The 14,857-nt window shown below is 45.4% G+C and overlaps 1 protein-coding gene, 1 long non-coding RNA gene and 2 other non-coding genes across 4 annotated transcripts in view; 3 read left to right on the top strand and 1 right to left on the bottom strand.

Moving 5' to 3' along the window:
- LOC127345876 (uncharacterized) overlaps positions 1–14,857 on the bottom strand; it is a 214,831-nt gene that overhangs the window by 151,744 nt on the left and 48,230 nt on the right. The window lies entirely within an intron of this gene.
- On the top strand, positions 4,308–9,496 carry LOC139838655 (uncharacterized). The gene is made up of 3 exons (XR_011756348.1): positions 4,308–5,021; positions 8,747–8,957; positions 9,435–9,496. It is a non-coding gene; the product is annotated as an uncharacterized lncRNA (long non-coding RNA).
- Positions 6,819–6,938, top strand: LOC127346403 (small nucleolar RNA SNORD14). Its single transcript, XR_007879565.1, has one exon. It is a non-coding gene; the product is annotated as a small nucleolar RNA SNORD14 (small nucleolar RNA).
- LOC127346302 (small nucleolar RNA snoR31/Z110/Z27) lies at positions 7,340–7,434 on the top strand. Its single transcript, XR_007879466.2, has one exon. It is a non-coding gene; the product is annotated as a small nucleolar RNA snoR31/Z110/Z27 (small nucleolar RNA).

The following is a 14,857-nucleotide window of genomic DNA, read 5'->3' as shown; positions in this document are numbered from 1 at the left end:
CATATAGTAGTCGAGATCACTGGTGGCCAGGAAGCATTCGGCTATGCGATTGATGAGGTCGGCCGGGAGGGAGGACCAATCTGCAAATTCCATGGTGGCATGGGTGGTTGGAAGGATTGGATTTGGAGGACTGAGATCACTTGGATTTCCCATTCTTTCGTTTAACAGCCTATATCATGAGAGTTAAGAGTGAGTTAGAACATCGACGGGCGCGGCCGCGGCCGGCATTTCTGATCTGCTCCATGTAAAAATGACGACTTTGTAAAGCATAGAGGACGGATGTACTCACAGAGGGCAAGGCGGAGACGTAGCGGCAGGTGAGGAATACGGGGAGCGTGGGCGCAGTGGTGCCGACGCCGCAGTCGAGGACGTGGTGCTGGTGCCGGGATATCCCATAATACGCACAGGAATCGAGGCGAATCTGGGAGGAGAGGGCAGGGGATTCGACGAGGGTTTATAGGGTTCAAGGAAGAGATGAGAGGAATTGATTTGGGAACGATGGCGATGGGACCCACTGCCAGCCATAGGGAAAGCATGGTATAATTTCGGCTACTACATTACTCACGCCTAAAATTCCTCTACATTAGAATCAAGAAGATTTATGTCAATCCCACTATAATTTTCTGGATGGTATAAACTAGAAATAGTAAATACAAGAAAAGACACAAGATTAAAATGTTCTTTGCTATGGATTCCTACGGAACTCATGTCTACAAAAATATTACGGTAAGTTAAGATTAGAGCATCTCCATCGGCCGCTCCTAGATAGGCGTCGGCAGGGGTGCCGACACTGCCGTATGAGGGTCTCCGTCAGAGCATCCTCTATTTGGGATGCTGCTCCCACACCGGCGTCCTCCATACGTCAACCCGATTGAATTTGAAACTTGGAATGACATTTAAAACCAAAATTCATACAAAAGTTACTCCAATTTAAACCTAAATAAAACTTAAACTTAACCCTAATATACAAGCCGTCGGTTGGAGCGCGCGACGGGCCTACCTCGTCGGTGTTCTACCCCTTTGCCGCCTGCATCCGTGCCCACCTCTCGGCCCTTGCTCCGCGCATCTGGCGGTGGAGCATGGCGGCCGGCGTCGCAGGAGCTTTCCGGCGGCCCTGTCCCCGTGCTGCCAGCCTTTGCCGAGAAGCCTCGTTATCGGCGCGCCTCGCTTGCTCGCTGGCAAACGACTCGGCGTGGCGATGAGCATTCAGCTCGATGAGCTTCTGTCGCTCCGCCTCCATGAGGAGGCGTCCCACCTCCTCCGTGGCCGCTCGCTGGCGTGAGATCTCGAGGGCATGCTCGAGGTTCGCATCGTTGACGAGCTCCCGCTCCTCCTCGTTCAACATCCAGAAGCGCTGCACGTTCAATGACGCTAGGATCGTTGCCTGCTCCGGGTCGGCGGGGGCCTGCGGTTGCTCGCCCCACTGCGCCGCCTCCTCCGCTGCCTTAGCTTCTGCTTCTGCGACGTAGGCCTCTTGCCACACGGCGAACCGTGGGTCAACTGCGTCGTCGGAACTGTAGTCGGCGTTGGGCTACGGCTCTGGCTATGGCTGCGGTGGTGGTGGTGGTGGAGGCGCACGCACCGCGCAACCGTTGAGGCCAAGCATGGAGTACGTCGTTTTAAGAAGACAAGGCATTTTTTGAGGTGGAGAGGAGAGACTGGCGCGGCGACGGTGGTGGAGACAAGAGAGGACAGTGCGGCTACGGTGGTGGAGATGAGAGGATAGCACCGCGGCGGTAGATGGCGTACGTAAATAGGGGTGCCAACTACCTGCATTTACGGCGGCGTAGGCGAGTGGACGCCGCGTGGCCATTCTCCGTCTCGTCACCGCCTCAGTTTCCACGCGGGAGACCATTAAATGCCGATGACCAACCTTCCCGCGTCACTTCCGATGCGAACCGTCGCGTGCTCTCGCTGACAAGGTGCCCCCACCCGTGAAAACCATTGTGCCGCAAGGCGCCGGCGCGCCCGATTCGCGCCCTCACGAAAGTGTCTTCACGGGGTTGCCGGCGCTTCTATTGGGCTCGAAAAACCGCCGGCGCTATTTGGGGCGCACCCCCATTTTCGATATCGGCCCCCAAAATGCTATCGTGGCCGCTATCGGGGCCGCCGGTGGAGATGCTCTTACAAATATTGTAGATTTAGAAGCAAAGGGGAGTACAAAACTCATGAAGTGCTACTTTTTGGGTGGTTTAAGAAAATAAGGTTTGGATTTTTCGAGATACTAGGAAAGAGAGAGAGAGAGTATTGAAGCAACTTTTATCGAACCTTTCAAATAAAAACAAGAATGAGATAGATTTTCATTGGAATAAGAGTCAAATAAATGCAAAATCAAAGAAAGGGAGCCTAGCTCACTTGGTTAGGGAAGTAAGCCAGATATAAACTCCTAGGGATGCAAATTTGAGTTATTATTATTAAAAAAAATCTATGCAGAGGTTTTCCCTACCGCATTTCTTTCAAAACAAAAGGTAAATGCACTATCCAATGGTCCTTATATAAACAATTCCTAAGGATTCATAAAATCATTAAAATTCTTACAAAACACTTATATTTAAGAGAATCCGTAATAATTATTTAATTGTGCATGCATTCGTATATTTAAGATATTGAGATACATTGATGCCTTAATTCCTTTATATTAACATGAGATGCTCTCCATGTATATACCGAGCTCTCGACAACTTCGTCGTGCGATCACACACCTTTAAAAATGTGATGAAGTGAAGAGAAGAATTCCCTCCAGAGATACCGAGGAGGGGAGGAGGCACGACAAGCGGGTTTTCTTTTTGTTGAGAAAAGCTGCCCTACAGAACATGTTGTCCAACTATCAAAAAGCTTCCAAACTCAACTAAACCGATAAATATTTTATGAAGTGAGAGGATATGGTCACCCTATGTTATAAAAACTAACATTGGTCTTGGAAATATTGGCCAAACTATGTTATGCAGAGAGAGAAATCGAATTTAGCAAATTCAGGAGAAAAAAAGATCAGGTTGAGGTAAAACTTTAAGGGATGTTGATATTCGGGGTTCATTGGTTGTCACGTGGTGAACTTCGACCAAGTCCCTTGAAGGTTGGCGGACATGTACCATTCGTTTTTGATTTTATGTTTTGTAACTTCGCACATTGTATATCTTTCGAAACATCCCGTCTCTAATTTCATATTTTCCTAAGAAATTACAAGTTTATAAAACATTTAGAAATTCCACAATAAAAAATTAGAATTTTAGAACTTCAAGAATTATGAACTTATAGAAATCTTAAACTTCTAAAAAAATTAAACATTCTAAAATTCCAGACTTACAAAATTTCAAACTTTTCAAAACTCAAACTTCTATGTCAAATTCCAAACTTCTCAAAATTTCAAACTTTTTAAAACTCAAACTTAAAAGAACGCAACAAAAGTACAGATGTGGATAGACCTTCTTAAGTGTTTACATGAATAAGAAATGAAATATCAAAAAGCTTATATGCGCAATAGTATAAAAGGGACATCCTGCTAAAATGTTTATTTTACTTGATCCTACTCTAAGACCCTGCAGATCGACGGCCGGTCATCAAAGCCGCATTGTACATGCTCAAAGACTCGTTAGTCTCAGTGTAGGCAAACGTCCGGTAGATAGACTGCACCAGAGATGTCACTGAGTCGCCTTTGTCCTTGCGTTCGATTTGCACCACGCCACCGCCACCCTGCAACCTCGCCGCTCCGCTCATCTTGTGCCGATACAGGACAGATGTTTCGCCGGAGCGTCCGTGCGTCAGGACGTAGTCGCCGTGAGCGAAGTGCGGCACGGCGAGCTCTTGCTTCCGAAGCTTATACGCCTCCAGGACGTACCGGCGGCTCCAGCTCTCGCCCTCCAGCACCCACACCGTCAGCGAGTCGCCGCCGCTGACGGCCACGCCCAGCCTCGCGTGCACCTTGGTCAGGCGGCATGTGCTCGGCCTAGCATGTATCGGCAGAGGGGCGGTGCGGGTGACACGCTCGTCTTCCAGGTCGAACGCGATGACCCTCGCGGTGAACTCCGTCATCCAGTACACCATGCCGTCCACGTCGACGAGGCTGCTGCGGCCGAGGCTGCACCTCGCGTCGGGACCGGCTTGCACGTCCCGCCACGACGCGTCCCCCAGCGTGAACACGTGCACCACGCCGGGCTCCCAGAACGGGTCGAAGCAGCACGGGACGTGCACGACCTTGTACTGCCCCGTCGTCGGGTGGTTGACCTTGCACGCGATCTTTATTTTATTTTTAGCTGTAAACCCAAAGTCAGCCGATTGCGCCGAGAGAGCAGAGGTCCGCTTTTCAACAGTCAACCACGACAATCCCAAATTTCTGGCGGTTTCCGATTCAACCCCCTCAGCCGCCGGTCCTCACCTCTCCGGCGTACTTTCCGCCGCCACCTTGTCTCCCGCAACCCCGCCACGTCCTCCGCTCCGCCGTAACCTCCTCCCATCCGCCCCCAGTTCCTCCCCTGCCCTCGTCCCCGCATCTGATCGACCGCCGCCCAGGAGCCATGAAGTCGCGGCCGGCGGCGGCGACGGGAGCCACGGAGGGCCTTCTTTCCGCGGCACGCTACTAGTAGGGCCTCCTCGGAATTGGGGACACCGGTGTTCGGTGCTCTTCACCTGGGCAGCTGCTGCTCACCGGCCTTCGCCGCCGATGCTGATTTCCTATGTCCGGCATCTTCGTGGAGGCGCCCGACAACAAGTAGGCCGTGGAGGCAGGGCCTTATTTCCACGGCACGCTGCGAGGAGTGCCTCCTCGGAATTGGGGAAGTCAGTGTTCGGTGCTCTTCACTTGGGCTGGGCAGCAGCTGCTCACCGGCCTAAGCTGATTTCCTATGGCCGGCGTCTCCGTGGCGGCGCCCGAGGGCAAGAATGCCGTGGAGGCGAATGGGTCCGATGGCTGGGTGGGACGCGCCCATTTCGTGCAAGACGGTGGGCGAGCTGCTCGCCCGCAAGGGCCACCGCGGCTACCTCATCGCTGCCGCCGTACAGGAACTCGTCGACATTGTCATCTGAAGGTACTGAATTTAGGCACACGCTAACGAATTGCTACTGGATGGAGATGATGTTTGGTTCTTTCTTTTTTGTTTTGTTGTTCGTCAAGGTTTTAGGGATACTGCTTTGCAATTATATGGCTCTAGCCTTCTATGGTCAGTGCAAGTTTGATAATTAATTAGTTTGTTTACCACCTTGATACCTACTCTGAAAATTATGTAATCCTTGCAGCTGATATATTTAGTTTCCTTGGGTTGGCCGCACACATGTTCTTGTTTCTTGTGTTTGCAGCACACGAACGGATCTATTTAACAAATGCATAATTACACGCACTGGTGTATATGACACATAATACCCTGAGTAAACTGAGATAGCTGACCACAACTTCTACGATACTTAATTTAGGAGTGGTCGAATGAATTGCTGTACAAAGAGGTACCATGAAGAAAACATTTTCCTGCTGTTATTGTAGCTTTTACCTCAAGAGTTGAGATTACTTAATGTACTAATGCCTTTGCTATTCACATGCACGTTGAATTGTTCATGTGTCCTGAATGCCACTGGAACCCTTTTCTATTTTCTGATAGCCTGGACACTTATTTTTATTTTTTGTAGTACTGATGTTCTTGTAATATTTGGATCATTTAAATGATTGCCGGTTCCTTTTTTGTAGTACGGATCGTTTGAATGATCGTTGTTTAGAAATATATGCCAGCATACTTTGCAATGATAGGATGCATAGCAGCTAGTATGTAAAGCAAGCACACTCGTGAATTAAAGAAGCTACATTCTCTAGTTAACTGAACCAATTTCTTTCCACTTATTAACCTTTTTGCACATGTCTGTGTACATTAGCAATATGTAAATATGCTAAATACAATCTTCATTTTAAATTGGTGTTATGTAGGAGCAGTTTACACTTTAAACTTTGACTAATTTGTAGTCAAAATACCAAGACCGTGGTTGCTAACAATCAATTATTTAGGTACAAAATTCGGAAGTACAAGGATTGCTAGAACAAGGTAGTCACCTACACGACTCCACAATCTCTAAAGTTAATTTTAAGCTAGACGCAAGGTTCACTGCGTAGATTGAGACTTTACTCGTGTTTTTCATTGACCTATCTGCTGGGACGACCTGAGCTTGGGTAAGTAGTGTTGCTGATTCTACACTCTATCCAGCTGTCACTGGATTTTAGGTTTTGACTTATGAACAAACAACTTGTTTAACTGTAAAGCTGTCATAGGCTACTGCGTTCAAAATAAACAGGCCCCCTCTTATAGAAGCATTGAGGACATTGCTGGCACAATCGAACCAAATAACTTATTGCGACCACTGAATAACTATGGATCCTTTTGCACCATAGAGTTATATAAAACAGAGTTGAGCCCATTAATAGCTGCATGTTGGAATTAAGATCAGATTTTTATGTGAAGATAATTTATGCGGCTTTTCCGAGGTTAGTGTGAGACACCGGCCATTTTACATAATCTACTGCTATTTGTTAAATGTGTTCTTTTTATTAGCCATAAAGTTGCTTCTGTCACCTGCAAATGTTCTCCCTTTGACCACAACCTTGTGGCTTTGTCTGTGTTGCAGTATCGTTTCATCACTTTGCATCTTTTGTTGGGGAATTCTCTATGACTTTGCTTCTTTTTTATTGGTACTATGTACATTATTCTAACTTTGGCCTCATAGTCCTTCTCTGGTAGCTACAAGCATTGCCATAGGTTCTATGATTGGGCCTAGATTTAGTTTTCACATGTTGATATGAACCTGGAACCTAGAACCACACATGGTCCATAGTTTGGCTCTTGCATTGTAAATAATGATGAAATCAAGGCTTGTTTCTCAAAACATTGCAGTTGCCGCGTAAGAGCTTCTGCGCTGCCTAGCCTGAGAGCTAAGGAAACTAGATCATTCCTTGGATGTCTGATGCAATTCTAGACATATATATTTGTCTCTTTTTCTATTTGGCTTTATTTACTTCAGTGGATGGCAATGCATGCCCAGTGGTGATAAAATTATGGCTCCTTTCTCAAAACATTTGCAGTTGCAACCTATGAGCTTTCACTCAGCCAGGATTGAGAACTAACGTTGTTAGATCCAGAAACAAGCCCCCTCTTATAGAAGCATCGAGGACATCTTTGTCAGAATCGAACCAAATAACTTATTGAGGCCATTGAGTAAATATGGATCCTTTTGCTATCTGGCTTACTGTAGTTGTGCCTTATCTTGCCCTTTTTTCGTTTTCTTATGTGTTTGCATCCATGTAGGATGTTTACCCATCTTTGCATCTGCACACATCATTTTCATTAATTTGATTTCATGGTTTTTTGCCGGTATCAAGCAATGAAACCTTGAAACAATCTTAGGACACCTTTTGACAGTGTTCTTATCTTGGGAATGAGAAGTCATTTATTTTCCGATGATTCTAAATGTGTCTACATTGTGCCCATTGTATACATGTGTTGGTCTGTTGACAAATTTTTGGTTTTATGCTATCTATGGGTTTAGGATTCTGCTTGTCATTTGATTGATGGTTTTTTTATACCATAGAGTTATATATAGCAGAATTGAGCCCATTAATAGCTTCATAACTGCCTGTTGAAAATTATTGTCAGATTTGGATGTTAAGATAGTGTATGCGGCTTTGTGAGGTTAGTGTGAGACACTGTTTTACGTAATCTACTGTGATTTCTTAAATGTGTTCTTTTTATTAGCCATAAAGTTGCTTATGTCACCTGCAAATGTTCTTCCTTTGACCACAACCTTGTGGCTTTGTCTGTGTTGCAGTATCAGTTCATTTGTTTAATTTGGTGTGTGCCACTTTGCATCTTTCTTTGAGGAATTATCTATGAATTTGCTTGCTTTTGTTGGTAATCTGTACATTATTCTAACTTTGGCCTGATAGTCCTATGGGTTTTCTTTGAGGAATTATCTATAACTTTGGCCTGATTTCCATAGGTTTTATTATTGGGCATAGATATTAGTTTTCTCATATTTATAGGAACCTGGAACCACACATGATCCATAGAGCCGATTACCGATTAAATTTCCTCTTGTTCACGCATAGCTAATTTAGTTAAAGTTGATTTGCTGCTGGGGAAAGATGGTGATGATGATAGATTTAAAGCTTGTTTCTCAAAACATTCGCCTTGCCAGGCTTGAGTACTAATGCTGCTAATTCCTTCCTTGGATGTCCGAGCCTTTTATTTTCCATTGTTCATATTGTTTCTTTTAAATAAAACTAGTGTTATGTTGATATGTCACTGCACCTTGTTACATAGTTCATTAAATCTTTCCTGGGCCAAGATAGTGTTTTTGTTTCCAGGATTTATTTGTGGTAATTGCAGGTGCGATTCTTAGTGAGAAAAAAATATGGAAATTGTTGTTGATGGGTGAATTCGTTTTTTAGTGAAATGATCATTTTTTTAGCCTAGAGCATCTGTATAGAGTGAAGACCCTGTTTTCCATATACTGAGCTAGACATAGATGGCACTAATTTATTTCATCTTCACCTCGGCATCTACCCAAATTGAACTAGGTAGTGCTCATCATCTCATGATGTATGTACCTACTTATGTACTTTGAGTAGCTAGTGTTTTTTCATGCATACGTACATATGTGAACCAGGGTGAACTTTCTTAACTTTTAATGTTGTTGCTATTGCTTGTTGTGCACCCATTAATAAAGTACGGACACACTTGTGGTTTAGGCATTAACTCCTCTCATTTGATGTTTGCAGCTAGTGTTCTCATCATGAGCCACTCTCTACGGTTGGCATAAGGAAGTGCCCTGCAACCCTTACAGATAAACTATGGTTCTACCAGCCAGCCACGTTGATTAGAAAGATCACTGCTGGGCTATGGCTACGGGGTCAGTGACTCCTTCCCCTCCCTATTGCAAACTCGTCACAGTGGCAACACATTGACATGATGTCCCATCATCCACCTCAGGTAAGACAATTTGTTTCTGTAATTAATGGCTTCCTGAGTCACGATCCATATACACATCTCGTTCTTTGTGAATTGAGATGGTGAACAACATGCATGGCCAAGTCTAGAGAGGTGGTCTCCTTTCATAAACTTGTTTGTTGCCTTTCTTTTTTGCATCTCCTAGCATCCTGATGGCCCTTTTGCTCTCATTTAGTGTCCATTCTGGCTGCTACAGAGTATGTAGTTAATTAGGATGGTAATGGGATAGTCCATTGTAGTTAACTATGACGATGTTGCTGATATGTAACTCCTGCTAGTTCTTTCTGGTTGATCTTTGTTGGTTCTGGCCTTGCATTTCTCTTCCACCCGTGTTTCCAGATGCACGTGACAATGTTTGGTTGGATGAGTGTAGTAGATTAGTTTCAGTCTGGGGTCATCATATATTAATGTGAATCTAGGCAGTGGAATATCCATGTTACAAAGTTTCATTTTTTGCAGTACTGGACTTCCTCGCGTTGTTTATAGTTGAGGTCTGGGCGATGTCTTTCTTCCACCAAGGTAATTTGTCTTTCTTCCACCAAGGTAATTTGCTTCCCAATCTAGTAGGCCACCATTTCAAAGGAATTAGTGTTGTGCTTTTAAAATACCTCGACATATGTCCATGCTTGTCATGGCACCATCAATTAAGTTTTGCACCAAGAACTGAAGATACATTTGCACTTGTTTTTCATGAACACATGCATGATAGTACACAGAATGTTAGCCACTTGACTACAAACATCTGAACATTACCACTTGTAAATATGTTTTATACATCTGTTGTGGTTGTTTCGAGTTCTGCGGATCAAACCGTAGATGATGTGGCAAGAATGCATATTAAAGAATTTCTATGGCTGGTTTCGGTAGAACTTAGCTGCCAAACACTCTGCAACGGTGTTCTCTCCCTTTTCATGGCCTCTTATGTTTTATGTTTTGGAATTAAATTTTGTTGTTGATTTAGTGATCTGTTAAAATGGACAAGAGAAGAGAATTGAATCTTTTTCTGGTTTACCGCTATCATAAGTCTGCTCCGCTTGGTGGAGCAGGTCCTCTTCTTCAAAGAACTCCAGCCGCGTTACATTCATCTTCTGGTATGTGACAATCTTCAAGGAGGAACAGTGCACGTGGCTTGAGATGAGGCGGAAGGAACATGTGTTTACTGCTGCCATTGTGGCCTCCCCCCACCCTCACGCTCTCTGGATCTGCAAGGAGAGTTGCTACTCATGACGACGACAAGGAGTTTCTGTCCTGGCTTTTTGTGTTGTTTCAAAATGCTTCCAAGATTGATGATAGGTACCATTGCAATGGCGCACTAGGAATTATTGTAATCCTTTAAATTAATGCAATAGTGTTGTAGCTATTGTTTCCTCTGTGATCTGAGCTAAATCCTATGTTTGAAATGTCAGATTTGGTCTTGATATTTTTGTTGTGTGATCTGGTCTAGAAAATAGCAGATTGCATGCCGAAATTTTCTGAAACTGAAGAGTGTTTGACCAGGAAAAACTGAAGCAAAGCAGGAACGATCAAGATATTGATGTAGGAGTAGCAGATGTGCACGTTCGAGCCAGTAGCTAGATGTGAGTTGATCGATCATGCACGTTTGAGCCAGCAGCTAGGTTATTACTTGCTATTTGCTCCTGTATAAGATTCATTGATTGATGGAATGTGTTTTGCTGATCCCAGTAGATAACTATTGGATTATGAAGTGTACAAAAAATCTGAATAGTGGCAGGGAATGATTTCAGGAGGGATGGGGAAAGGGAGTTAACATATCAAATTCCCAAGCTTTTTGTTTGTCCCAGGCACCCTTGCATAGTGCTGGTGGTAGTGGGAATTGGCGTTGAAAATTCGTAAAAAAAACGATCTGGTTGTCGCCCACGCCCATATGCCCATTTGTAAACCCACAATCCAAGGGCTTGTAAAACAACTTCCCGTCAAAATTTCCCTCGTAATTCTTATGGTTTACCAAACAAGCGAATCGGAACAATAATCATCTTCCCAACATAGTCTCGTACTCCCTCCGTCTACAAAACAATGTCTACATCTTATTTAAATTTACATATATGCACACACTTGAACACGTGCATATTTTTGACAAAATTGAGGCGTCTTTTTATGGACGGGGGAGTAATAAATTCCCTGCTCCAAATCCCGTTCTATTTCCCACGTCCCTATGGTCATGTGTAAACCCACGATCCAAGCTTGGGAAAACAACTTCCCGGTAAAATGTCAATCCTTACGGTGTACTACTAGCAAACAATGCAATGGGAACAATAATCACCTTCCCAACCTAATGTCATATGTAATAAATTCCCTCAGTAAATCCTGTTCCATTCTCCTTATTTTAGCAAACACGTCTAGGAAGGAGACGAGCATAATCTGCAACAGGAGCGTGAATAGTGGAAGGAGTGGATCTAGCCAGGTCGTCTCCTTCCTAGGTCCAGCTTAGACAAACAAACAAGTAAAGGAAACACACGCCGAGAAGGCCCGTAATTAACCTGGTTGACTAGCTAGGACCCCATAGTTAAACCATAATAATGCAGATCCCGTAATTACGGAGCGTTTTTGCCGTACCGCATGCCATGTCGTCGATCCGTGGGATGTTTTCATCTAGACGGTCCATCGTCCCAGATGAGATGATTTCCCTGTCAATCACTTATCCCTCAACGAGAGTAGTTTAAGCGAGATTGTGCCGATGCAAACGAAAATAATGGCGGCAAAGACTTGCCTGCTCTAGTAGTCTATAAATATGAGGAGGGGTGGAGCCAACGCGTGCGTCGCGTGTGACTTAGACTTTGACTCTTTACTCGTCGAGTCGAGGAGAGGAGAGGAGAGGGTACACTCCGTCGTCGGCTCGATCTTCTTGGGCAGCCGAGTTCATCGTCGATCTGTTTCCGTCCGTGAAGAGGAGGGATCCAGTAGGTAATCCACCAATCTCAGATATTCCATGTTACCTTTTGTTTGTTCATTTCTCCCATCGATCTTTGGATGCTCTTGTTTGCAGATCTTTTTTCCGTATTAGTCGGTCGTTGTTTGAGTAGTAGCAGTCGATCAGTCCAGAAAATTAACTACTCCAATATAAGAGAGATACCAAGGACTGTTTTTCAGCCGGTAAGTAATTCAAGTCGACACCTTGTTTATTTTCGTCAGCGGTGCTGATTAGTTGTTGGCGTGCGAGAAAAGATGCTCTTTTTTTTTATTTTGGATTGGATGGCTCCGTTCCGTTGGTCGTGTGAGATCAAAAGAAGGAGAAAAAGAAGCGGGACATTTTAATCCATCGATCCGCGCGTGCATGCATGCTTTTAATTAATTAGCGCTAGTTTGGTTTGGATCCGTACGTCACCTGCAAGCAAACATACACACGCGCGTCCGTCGTGAATTGCCACGGAACCGGCCAGCTGGATCCAGCGTGGCGACGGAGAGGGTGCGGTGTGTTTGCTCCGAGTCAAGCGACCGGTCATGAAAGCGATCGCTACAGACCCTGCAGTGTGAAGCAGTCCGCGAGAACGGTGACGTCGATCGATGGAGTTCATCGCCGACCACCCGTTCGCGTTCTACATATTGGAGGAGGTCTCTGGAGCCGTGGTCTTCGCCGGTCATGTCCTTGACCCTTCTACTAGCTCACACTAGTTAATTAGCGTTATGCCTCACGGTCGAATCTTGTGTTCTCCTACATTCGAAAGGAAATAAGCTTTGAACTTCTCAGAGTTATATTATTGCTGCAAACATAGATGCTTATATGTAATTCTGTTTTGCGTTCATATTGTTTCTCTGCAAACATCAAACTGTTCTTTATTATATCTTGCGTTGCTTTGCGTTGGTTGTAATTGTCAAGTGGCCTGGCAGCATAATTCAGGCGCACAAGCTGAGCCCAAACACCACAATATAGTAGATGAATAAGCGGGCTTCGTGAGGCCTCCTGCATAACCGTCTAGCATAGCATGATCCATGCCACAGATATGCTTGCATTTTCATCTACTCCCTGCGTTCCATGAAACTTGTCTAAAATTTATCAAAATTTGAATATATATCGAGATGCTATTTAGTATGTAGATACATTCGAATTTAGACAAATCTTAGATAACTTTCGTGAGACACGAGGAGTATTGTCTTTTTTCAATGTTTCTTCTTAATTATGATAGTAGATCTAAAACCGTACCCCCTCCCCCCGCCCGTACTTCCTCCTCACCCCTCTTCCTCTCCCTACCGCCGCGCGCCGCCGCCTTCCATGGTGAGCGTCGTCGTCGCCGTCGCCGTCGCCGCCTCCTTCCTCCGCGAGGGCCGTATGCCGCCACGCTCCACCCATCCCCGCCACCAGCAGCACAAGCCGCTGCGGCGTGGAGGAGGAGGGGCGGCCGCCGCATGGAGGAGGAGGGGCCGGCTCCGCGTCAAGGAGGAGGAGCCGCCGCGTCTTCCTCCTCCTCCACCCCTGCCATCATCGTCAACCTCCTCCTCCACCCCTACCTGGCCCCTCCCTCTTCCTCTACCCGGCCCCTCCTCCAACAGCATCTAAAACCATGACACTTATCATGAACCGGAGGGAGTAGATAACTAGTCAGTGCTTAAATTGTAATTATGGCATATCGTCAAAAATTGTAACCATGGTATAAATTTATTATCTCATAACTTGAGTTCCAAAAATAAAAACTAATCCATTAATAAATTTATTATCTCATAACTTGAGTTCCAAATATTGCAATCACATTCTTCTCCTATATAACAAAGCCTAACGCCATCGGGCCAATCCATGTCGCAGTACTAGCTAGGCCGTGTGCTATTGCAAGAAGTATAACTTGGGGTCATCGGTGGCGGAGCGCCAGCTTTGGCAGACGGCACGGAAGTCCATATAGTAGTCGAGATCACTGGTGGCCAGGAAGCATTCGGCTATGCAGTTGATGAGGTCGGCCGGGAGGGAGGACCAATCTGCAAATTCCATGGTGGCATGGGTGGTTGGAAGGATTGGATTTGGAGGACTGAGATCACTTGGATTTCCCATTCTTTCGTTTAACAGCCTATATCATGAGAGTTAAGAGTGAGTTAGAACATCGACGGGCGCGGCCGCGGCCGGCATTTCTGATCTGCTCCATGTAAAAATGACGACTTTGTAAAGCATAGAGGACGGATGTACTCACAGAGGGCAAGGCGGAGACGTAGCGGCAGGTGAGGAATACGGGGAGCGTGGGCGCAGTGGTGCCGACGCCGCAGTCGAGGACGTGGTGCTGGTGCCGGGATATCCCATAATACGCACAGGAATCGAGGCGAATCTGGGAGGAGAGGGCAGGGGATTCGACGAGGGTTTATAGGGTTCAAGGAAGAGATGAGAGGAATTGATTTGGGAACGATGGCGATGGGACCCACTGCCAGCCATAGGGAAAGCATGGTATAATTTCGGCTACTACATTACTCACGCCTAAAATTCCTCTACATTAGAATCAAGAAGATTTATGTCAATCCCACTATAATTTTCTGGATGGTATAAACTAGAAATAGTAAATACAAGAAAAGACACAAGATTAAAATGTTCTTTGCTATGGATTCCTACGGAACTCATGTCTACAAAAATATTACGGTAAGTTAAGATTAGAGCATCTCCATCGGCCGCTCCTAGATAGGCGTCGGCAGGGGTGCCGACACTGCCGTATGAGGGTCTCCGTCAGAGCATCCTCTATTTGGGATGCTGCTCCCACACCGGCGTCCTCCATACGTCAACCCGATTGAATTTGAAACTTGGAATGACATTTAAAACCAAAATTCATACAAAAGTTACTCCAATTTAAACCTAAATAAAACTTAAACTTAACCCTAATATACAAGCCGTCGGTTGGAGCGCGCGACGGGCCTACCTCGTCGGTGTTCTACCCCTTTGCCGCCTGCATCCGTGC

Source organism: Lolium perenne, chromosome 3 (assembly GCF_019359855.2).
Source record: "Lolium perenne isolate Kyuss_39 chromosome 3, Kyuss_2.0, whole genome shotgun sequence".
Taxonomy (NCBI): Eukaryota; Viridiplantae; Streptophyta; class Magnoliopsida; order Poales; family Poaceae; genus Lolium; species Lolium perenne.
The sequence above is the reverse complement of the archived record's forward strand: the minus strand, read 5'-3'. Positions and strand labels throughout refer to the sequence as shown.